Source organism: Rhinopithecus roxellana, chromosome 21, assembly GCF_007565055.1.
Source record: "Rhinopithecus roxellana isolate Shanxi Qingling chromosome 21, ASM756505v1, whole genome shotgun sequence".
In the NCBI taxonomy this organism is placed as follows: Eukaryota; Metazoa; Chordata; class Mammalia; order Primates; family Cercopithecidae; genus Rhinopithecus; species Rhinopithecus roxellana.
The window spans coordinates 78,013,536-78,024,532 of record NC_044569.1 but is presented as its reverse complement, the minus strand read 5'-3'; positions in this window follow the sequence as shown (position 1 = coordinate 78,024,532).

Here is a 10,997-nt window from a genome sequence, read left to right as displayed (position 1 = left end):
TTGCATCTTTATATGTTATATTTTCTGATTTTGTTTTTTTAATGAGAATACATTTTTTAATAATTAAAAAAGAAAGTTATTTGAAAAATAATGTGAACAAAGCTGGCCTTTATGAATAATAGCATTCTAAACTTCGAGGCAGGGAAGAAGAGACAAACAATACGCTTTTAGATTTTTTTCTTCCCCATCATTTAATATATTGCAACTCTTCAGAGTGTTATTGTGATGAAGGCAAAGGAGATTTTTAAAAATGATAGCCAGTGAATTATATTTGTAAGCATACCTATTAAGTTGCATTGTGGACTAAATTCTAGATATGATTCACTTTGTTATGATTTGCATTTTCTAAAACTCCAGTTTGTTAACAATTTTAATTAATTAGTGCTTAAAAATGGTAATGATCATTCCACCGTTAGCTTACCTGAACACAGGTTAAGGATTTCACTGGTAATTCACTTTTGTATTTTGAAATGCCATCTAAGGATTTTTGGTCAGGTAGTATATTAAGAGCAAATGCAGCCTTGATAGGAGCGTCATATGGCACATTGGTCTGATGCAGGCTGGTTCCATTTCTTGTCCCTGTAGAGGAGCACTGTAGAACGCAATGACAAATCTCATCGTGCTGTCCACAGGCATTTGGGGATCTCTCATCTTTCCAAGTGCCCTTGACAGCACTGCATTAAGCCAACACTTCCTTTCCTTTGGAAGATTGGGGACCTCCGTATGGTAATAAAGCACCCTTGTACTGGGGCCACGTTTACGTGGTGTTAAGACGGTAATGTGCAGGTTAGTCCTGCCAGGACGTGCATTTGGGTAGAGCCTCTGGACTTAGCAGTTCTTTCTCTTTTCTTCTCATTTATGTTTGGAAAAGGGAAGAAGAAAAAATTTTCCCGTGTTTTCTGGTGAGTGGTTATGTTATTACTCTCTGGATAATGTCTTTGGAAACCTAAGCCCAACCTGAAACTGAATCTTACTCAAGAGGTTGAAATAAAGATAAGAATTATAACACTATCATAATCACTAAAAGGGATCTTCATTTTGTGTGTAGATTGTGCTTCAATTAATGTGCCTTGTTGAAAATATATGAGTTGAAAAGTGGGTACAACACATCACAGGTTGAAAAAGCTAAAGAAACCATTCCTCTCTTTGGCGGAAATTGTACCATGTCATATTGTCACATAAGGAGTGAAGCAATAAGAATGAATATTTATTCCAATGAGCAGTGTCTTCAGAGGTTTCTATAATGTTTCTAGAGCTCATTATCTACAGAACTTTTATTGTCTATTAAGTAGAGAATGTTAATTAACTTTGCTTTCACTGGCAAGCCTTCACTGGCTTTAGTTTGTTTTGATGGGAAACGTGTAATGTATCTTATATCTCAGACATTACTACTTTTTGGTATTTAATTATTCTTGAATATCCAGAAATTCATGAATTGAGATCATAGTTTCACAAATCATGCACTAACAAAATTATATATACATCTTGGGCCGGGCATGGTGGTTCATGCCTATAATCCCAGCACTTTGGGAGTCTGAGGCGGGTGGATTGCCTGAGGTCAGGAGTTTGAGACCAGCCTGGCCAACATGGTGAAACCCCGTCTCTACTAAAAATACAAAAAATTAGCTGGGCGTGGTGGTTCGAGCCTGTAATCCCAGGAGGGTAATCTTGGGAGGCTGAGGCAGGGGAATCTCTTGAACCCTGGAGGTGGAGGTTGCAGTGAACCGAAAATGCGCCACTGCACTCCAGCCTAGGTGACAGAGTGAGACTCTGTTTCAAAAAACAAAACAAAAAAACCCAAAGTTACACATACATCTTGAAATGGCTTGCAAAAATAATGATCTATCATCACTTTTTGTTATTCAAAGTAATCGAAATCATACAACTCTTCCATTTAGGATCATCATATGAAAATATCTGGCCGGGCACGGTGGCTCAAGCCTGTAATCCCAGCACTTTGGGAGGCCGAGATGGGCGGATCATGAGGTCAGGAGATTGAGACCATCCTGGCTAACACTGTGAAACCCCGTCTCTACTAAAAACTACAAAAAACTAGCCGGGCGAGGTGGTGGGCGCCTGTAGTCCCAGCTACTCGGGAGGCTGAGGCAGGAGAATGGTGTAAACCCAGGAGGTGGAGCTTGCAGTGAGCTGAGATCTGGCCACGGCACTCCAGCCTGGGCGACAGAGCGAGACTCCGTCTCAAAAAAAAAAAAAAAAAAAAAGAAAATATCCAGAAATGTAACAAAATGCAATAATTGTGCATCTGTAGAGAACAGTCTGTACTTGAGTAATTAGTAAAAGGAGCTGTTGACCCAATTTCCTTTTAGATGGTGTGTAACATGGTTCACCATGCTTCTCTGATCCCTGGAATTACTTCTGTAAAAAGATTTGCAAAATTTTTATCATATGCTGATTTAAACCCAGACTTCAGAAGGGTAAATGTAGATGAACATAACTTTCTAAACGTTTTACTTATGCTGTGGACCAGAGTCAACCTCTTTTTACTCTGACTTGGTCTGGTCAGGTAATTGCTTATTTGTGTGAGTATATTTGTAAGGTTATAAAAAGTATGACAAGGAGTTTTCCAAATTAACCTAATGCTCACTTTAAGAAAATGTTTCTTTTAGGAAAATCTCTTCTTCAGTTCTTATTTGTCAGAGGTACAACTGATAAGATTTGATTTACTTGAAAATGTATTTTGAATCCACTTTAGTTCTCTTCTCTGAGCTTCATCATTAGCTAAATTTTTAACATCTCTCATGTAGCCTGGGCAGTGGGCTTTTAACTGAACTTTTGCTTTTTTCTCATCTCTCGTCCAGTTTGTCCCTCACTTAGCACACTGAGTGCTATTTCTAAAAAGATCACGGCTTCCAGTGTGCTTGGAACAGAATAGAAACTGCTTGTCATGTCGTATAAGGAACTGCCTGACCCATTCCCCATTATCCTCTCCAGGTACATCGCCCACTCCCTTTCTCTCATAGGCGCACGTTTAATTCTTCCAAAGCGCTAAGCTCTTTCTGCCTCAAGTCTTCACGCAGAACCTCCCCATCATTTAGTGGTAGCTAATGAGACCTTCTCAGAGATGTCTTTATTCCCAACACTTGAGCACCCTTATCCCTATTTTAAAAATTCATTTATCCCAGTCTGTTTCCTGTATAGTGCTTAGTATACACGGCAGAATTTATTTCTTAGTTGGGTTGCTTGTATTGCCCTTCTCCACCACTCAACCGTGAGCTTGACTGGGGAGGAATCACGTCTATTCCTTTGATTAGAATATTCTCAACAGTTTGCAGAGTGAATAAATGAAATTACTTTTTAAAAATCTGTGCAAATATATCTGTTGGATCAAAAGGCACATATAGGCCAATTTTTTCATAGATTGTCATCCATAAGACTATACCAATTTATGTTCCCACCGATAATGTAAGAGAATGCCTGTCCCTCCTCCTTGTCTGTCTCCCTCCCATAAAGTTTGTTATTGGTAAATCTTTTCTGCTTCTTTTATGAGAAATATAGCACTCATGAAAAAACATATTTTAGCTCTATTTAGAAATTTAAATGTTATTTAAATATTCTAATAATTTATTACAACATAAGAAATTAAAATAAGGTAAAGTATATCAATAGTATATCAACCTAAGACACCAGATTGAGAACTTAGAAAGTTCTGGATCCTGGTTAGACCCAGGGGACCTGGCATCCCTCCTGAACCTAACATTGTCCTAACTCTTCCATCATGTCAGGTGATAGGATGATATGATATGAAAAGATGAGAACCAACTATGCAAAGTCAAATATTAATTTACTACACTCTTTGGTTCTGCTATGTCCCCTTCAGTTGTATATTTTACATCTTCCTTTTGATGATAAAGAGCACAATTCTCAGAAGTCCTCAAGTATTTTTAAGTAACATGGGAGAGTTGGCTTCTGTTTTTCTAGTAATCAAATTGTATCTGTCTTATTGTTGGTAATTTCTGAGGAGGGAGATTTTCTTTTTTATGAGTGTTTTAATTTAGATCTCCACCCATGGGAAGGAATAACATGTAGACAGCTCCGCCGGCTTCTGAAACCACAGCCTGGGGTCCTGCCTGCTAATGGAAATGTATGAAGCAGCATCTGTGTTTCTTGCCATGCCGCAGACGCCTATCTGTAGAAGAATGGAGTCTGAAAACAGCGTGGAGCATTAAGGAGAAATGACCTCCAAGGATTTCAGGAATGACTGCAGTTGACAACCACTAGCTCTACCATGAGGAGGAAGGGAAATGCTTCTAAAAGAGGAGCCTGTCATTCTTTATTCTTCAGAGTCAGCGCATTTTTCTACCAAAGACTCATGTATTACCAGCTTTTTACCTAGTGGGGCATCACAGACTGATACTTTTATGATTAGTAAGTTCCAGGTTCGTTTGTCAAACCTGTAAAACTTGCACAACTTATTGTACTCTGTGTTTTAGTGTTGGTGTTTTAAGAAGGAACTACAAAACCTCCTGAAAAGATTAATTTCAGAGAGAACAGCCATTTCAAGTGTCTTATTTATTTATTTTTTGGCTGCATTTTTCGGGTGACAGAATAACGCTTTCATCTCAAGTGGATCTGTAGTGCTTAGGAAAGCACCAAACTTTTAGTTTACACGCACGACTGTTTTCTCTGCAGTTTTGGACATGTTTAACTGACCTTCCTTTGAATAAACACAATATTCTATTCACTGACGTTAAGAAGATGATTAGAATCTATTACTTACCTGAATTGTTAATAAATCTGTCTTATACATTAAAATGAGACTGCAGTCACGCCCTACTCTCCCCTTTGAGCTATGTATTCATCTCCTGAAACTCCTTGCTATTGCCACAGGCAGCTGTAAATTAACTTAATAATGCCGCACTGGACACCATAACCTGTAACCTACAGGAGGGGTGTCTAATCTTTTGGCTTTCCTGGGTCACATTGGAAGAAGTATTGTCTTGGGCTACATGTAAAATACACTAATACTAATGATAGCTGATGAGCCAAAAAAAAAATCTCATGATGTTTTAAGAAAATTTGCAAATTTGTGTTGGGCCGCATTCAGAGCTGTCTTGGGCCACATGTGGCCCACGGGCCGCAAGTTGGACAAGCTTATCCTATAGCTTAACAATGTATAGCCAATCATGAATCAGTATTGTTTCTTTAAACCAGTGAGAATTTCTGACAAACAACTTTGTATCAGCCTATTCCTGGTCCCCATTTTTTGCCTTTACAAATCCACTTGTTGCTAACTGGAGTATATACTGAGGGCAACTTGAATTTCTATCTATGCTCCTGGGTTGCAATCCTCTAGCTTAACTCAAATAAACTATCTACTTAAATTAAAAAAAATCTGTCTTACAGAAAAATGCGTTATTAGCCTATAGTTTTTTCTTTATTGTTTCATATTAACATTTAACAACATTTCAATTTCTTTATTGAAACTTCTTAAGATTCCCATGGATTCATTCAGTCTGAATTCTAGGTGTGCTTCTCAAAGCACAATTTTTGCAGCATAAATTGATGTTTTTGATCTGAGACTGGCACAGCTGCAACATATCTGGCCTTTCTTCTGCAAGGTACGCCTAAAAGAGATTAAAGGTAGAGAAAACTCCACCTCTGCTCTTCTTCATTAGCACAGCATGTCCATGAGTCAGTTTAGGCTTCCTTTTTGATGCATTAGACACCAGGCTAATTTTATGGATGTTTGTTGCTCAACTTGTGCAACATGGTGGCTTAATGTCAGTCTTCAGTGTGAAGTCAGGATGGACAGATTCTCAGAACACCTCTTTATGTCTTTAGACTCTGAAGTGATGCAATTTCTGCTAAATTGGGTTGGTCTGCTTTCATTTAAGGGAAGTGCTTTGAGCTTATGAAATTTTATCTCCAGTTACTAAGTGTTGCTATACTGAAGCTCCTCAATATTCTTTATTTATTATTGTTTTTTGAGACAGGGTCTCACTCCTGTTGCCCAGGCTGGAGTGCAGTGGCATGATCATGGCTCACTGCAGCCTAGAATTTCTGGGCTCAGGTGATCCACCCACCTTAGCCTCCCAAGTAGCTGAAAGTACAGGTGCACGCCACCACACCTGGCTAATTTTTTGTATTTTTATTTTTTTTGTGTGTATATATATATATATATATATATATATATATATATATATATATTTTAGTAAAGATGGCATTTTGGCATGTTGCCCAGGCTGGCCTTGAACTCCCGGGCTCAGGCTATCCACCTATCTTGACCTCACAAAGTGCTGGGATTACAGGTATGAGCTGCTGCGCTAGGCTGCTCCTCAATATTCAATTGATCTATTAAGGTTTTCCTTTTTGGGGGCTACATTTTGATAATTTACATTTTGTAGGAAATTATATCTCCCAATGTTTTCAAATTTATTATTACACATGTGCACTTAGTACTTTTCTTAGAAATTTTAAAGTAAATTTTTATAGAATAAATATATAAATGAATAACTTTTCTTTATCCTAGTAATAAGGATCTAGAGAGTGAATCGAAAAAAAGAATCTATTCACAATCTCAGTTAAAAATTGTAAAATTATTTCAAGTTACTTTCCTAAGAATCCACAGAAGAATATTAATAAAGGACATAAAATAGGATCAAAGAAAATAAAAAGACATTATTAGATTTCTGGATGAAAATAATTACTATTATAAAATACCAATTTCTAAAAAAATGCTTAATGCAATTCTCAGACTTGACCCATAGTATAAATGGGGAATAGAGGTGGGAGAGAATGAAAAAAATCTGAAAGTCTATGTGAAAGAAAATATGTACCTAAAAGCTAATAAAAGAATAATTATGAAGAATATTGAAGGGCTTTGTCTTACCAGATATCAAAATTTACTATAAGGATACTGTTATTCAAAAAGCAACTGTTAGACATAATTATTGCTTCTGAACGCACATTTCTATGTGGGAGGCTTCAGCTACAGGAAAGCTGACCTTGCTCCCCATCTCTCCTTCGCGCCTGTTTTTGGATGTAGGAAGAAATCATCTGATTGATGAGGTTGGGAGAAGAAACTAAACTTGCTTGGTTCAGCCCATTGTCCTTGCCCCCATGAATCCTCATCTAGAGTTTTCTCTCTTTTGAAGCCAGTCTGTTGACAAGACGCATCTTGTCCTTATGCTAGCTGTAAGCTCACAGAGACACCCTCCGTCTTTCTGCCATGGTTATGGGGGTTGTCTGTGACTGCGTGAGAAAATTCAATTCTGAGATGAGTATTAGGATGCTCACTGTGACTGCCCATCTCAACCATATCACCCACATCTATTATGTTACAAATTATAAAGCTTATGTATATACATTTTATCTCTTTTCTATACCTTATTTCTCATTTGCATCTAATATGTTGGTTCCCTAACATTTAACAGATATGTCATTATTCTAGGAATAGATGCATAGAATACATAAAGTATAATATTTGGCAGGTAATAAAAATAATTAATTAGAGATATACCAGGTGACTTAGAGGTATATGTACTGGGTGTTGTTGAGTGAGAAGAGCAAGATATAGAATAGTGAATGTAGTATTGTGTGCGTGTGTGTGTGTGTGTATTATATATGACTGTAAATGATTATTTGAACATAGAAAAAACTGTGAAGGATCAAGACAGGCTATTAGAGTGGGTTTTTTATGCAAGAAAACACTACTATGATGTGTTTAACTGAGGAGAGAGGTAGCTAAGCTATAAAGGAAATGGAAAAAGATTTCACTGAGAACTCTGGAATACGTATCCTAACACCACATTTATTCATCTATGTCAAATTAAATACGTATTTGAAACATTAAAATTACAAAAAGTCATTGATATGTTTAATATATTTCCTTTCAAAGTAGTAACTATTAAGATAAAAGAAAGTTTAGTATTTGATGTTTAAAAAAATCTCAAAAAAGATGAACTTTACTATTTGATGTTTAAAACTATTTAGGAAAAGTTTTATATATATACATGTGTAATTGTTATTTTTGAGCTTTGTCTAGTAACAAAAATAGCATAAAAATACTCTGCTGCTGGATTTCTCTGAGTTAAGTGTTTTGCGCTAAATAAGAACAATGTGGTCTGAAAACACATGCGTCAGTTCTGCTTGTGCTGCTGAAGGTATTGACAGAGTGATCAACTGTGTTCATTTATTTTTCACATGACTGATAGAGATGTGCACTTGAATTAAAAGAGACAGGGGAAAAAATAGGGAAGAACCTTATTTTTACTAGCAGTTTGAAATGAAATCCCCAAAGAGCATCGTTCACTACTTTGGAAATAACATTCTCATTGCTGAAGATAGAGGGAGAGAATTGCTGTCCTGGCAATGGGTGTCAATAAAAAAGTGACATTACTAGGGGCACTGTGATTCACTAGCAATTTCTAGGAGCACAAAAAGTTTTAAAAAGTGATCCCAGTTGTACCATTGGAAACTCTGGCCCATAGCAGGTGGGTAGTTCCCAGCAGGTGAGCATAGAGGCTAGTTATCCTCATCATCAAGCCCAAGGCAATGATCTGGGAGAGTCTTGTCAGCTGTGAGCCAGCATCTCTGTCCAATGGGTCTAATTCAAGAGGCTAACCACGACAGGAAGTGGGGTCTCTAGGCAGTGGCTTCAGATGTGTGGCTGGATCATAAATCAAAGCAATCCTGAATTCACGCAAGCAATTCAGGAAAAAGCATGTAGCCCAAAAGAGTAGGTCTCCTTTGGAGGAACTGACTGTAAGCTCTCAGAGGGCGGGGGTCAGGTCTCTCATTTGCTACTTCTCACCTGGTCCACTACTTGGCTTTCAACAGCTACTTGTTGAGTAAATAAGTGGAAGGATGAATCATTGGATGTGGGAGTAGAGACGAAGGGAATTGAATTGTGATCCTTAGCTGTGCTCCAGATACAGCTAGTCAAATAAAAGCTAGAAGCCAGGGGTCCCCATAATCCCCTTGAGGCTATAGTCTAAAGATCATTGAACACCCAAATGCACTTTTATTTCAAGTGAGCATGGGAGATGATGTTTACTGAATACCCTTTATATATTTAATTGTGGTGCTATTTTTAAAAATATTATGTATTTAATTATTTAATTTCCCAAATACCCTGTAAGGAATAGATTATTAACTCTTTTTATAGACAAGGCAACAAACACTCAGAAATGGTGAACCCAGTAATTTATTCAAAATCATCATACTGGTAAGTGGTGTAGCTGAATATTTGAACCAGATTTGTCTGACTTCAAACTTCATGCTTTTCCCACAGCGCCAATGACTCTGAAAGGAAAGGCATAACTACGTAAGAGAACAGTTCATAATTTGGTAGAGAGTGCATTTTTAGTCTTCATGTCCCCTTATTTGCAGACTGAAAACAAAGCAGTCTTATCTGCTATGACTTTGGTTTTTAAAAATCATGGTATTTATTAGAATTTCAAATAACCACAGATTTGTATGTTTATCAAAAGGGGATGTGGGTTTATAAAAGTTGAAAAATACTGTACTTGTGTATTTTGTGTTCATTCTCTTCTTAAACTGTTTTAATCTTTATCTTTGAAGTTATATTTAAAAAATCAAGGAATTACAATATCTTAATATTTAGTCATGAGTTACTTGTTTTTTCTTTCAAAAAAATTTAAAGACAAATTTTTAAGAGAAGTATTTAGATTCACAGTGAAAATGAGAGGAAGGCACAGAAGATTTCCCCTATACTCCCTACCCCCCATAGCCTCCCTGATGGTCAACATCCCCCACCAGAATGGCATATTTGTTAACGGTAATGAATCTACACAGACACATCACAATCACCATAGTCCATTGCTTCCATTAGGGAACACTTGGTATTATACATTTGGTGGATTTGGACAAATGTGTAATGACACGTATGCACCATTATAGTATCATACAGAGTATTTTCACTGCCCTAAAAATGCTCTGTGCTCTGCCAATTTATTCGTCTCCCTCCCCAACCCCTAGCAGTCACTGATCTTTACTGTCTCCGGAGTTTTGTGTTTTCTATAATGTCACATAGTTAGAATCATACAGAATGTAGCCTTTTCAGATTGGGCTTCTTTCACTGAGCAATATATGTTTATAGTGCTTAGATGTCTTTTTATGGCTTGATAGTGCACTTCTTTTTAGTGATAAATAATATTCCATTGTCTGTCTGTACCAGTTAATTTATCATTCACCTACTGAAGAATATTTTGGTTGCTTCTCAGTTGTTTTGGCAATTATGAAATAAACTGCCATAAACATCTATATGCTGGTTTTCATGTGGACATAAATTTTCAACTTCTTTGAGTAGACACTAAGGAGTGTGACTGTTGGATCATATGGTAAGAGTGAGTATGTTTAGTTTTTTAAGAAACTGCCAATTGTCTTCCAAAGAAGTTGTACCATTTTACATTCGCATCAGAAATGAATGAGAGTTTCTGTTGTTCCACATCTTTGACAGCACTTAGTGTTGTCAGCATTTTGACTATTTTAATTGATATGTAGTATTATCTCATTGTTGTTTTAATCTGCATTTCCCTGATGATATATCATATGAAGCATATCTATTTGCTATTTATGTATCTTCTTTGGTGAGCTGTCTATTAAGATCTTTGGCTGATTTTTAAATCAAGTTGTTTGTTTTCTTATTGCTAAATTTTAAGAGTTATTTCTATATTTTAGATAACGGTCTTCTATGAAGATTTGTCTTTTACAAATATTTTCTTCCAGTGTGTGGTTTGTCTTCTCATTCTCTTGACATTGTCTTCGCGGAGCAGACATTTTTAATTTTAATGAAATCTAGCTTACCAATTATTTCCTTTATGGATCATGTCTTTTGTGAACTAAAACGTCATTGCCATATTCAAGGTCATCTAGGTTTTCTCCTATGTTATCTTCTAGAAGTTTCATAGTTTTGCATTTTACATTTTAGCTCTATGATCCATTTTAGTTAGTTTTGTGAAAGGTACAAGATTTGTGTCTAGATTCACCTGTCTGCATGTTGATGTCCAGTTCCA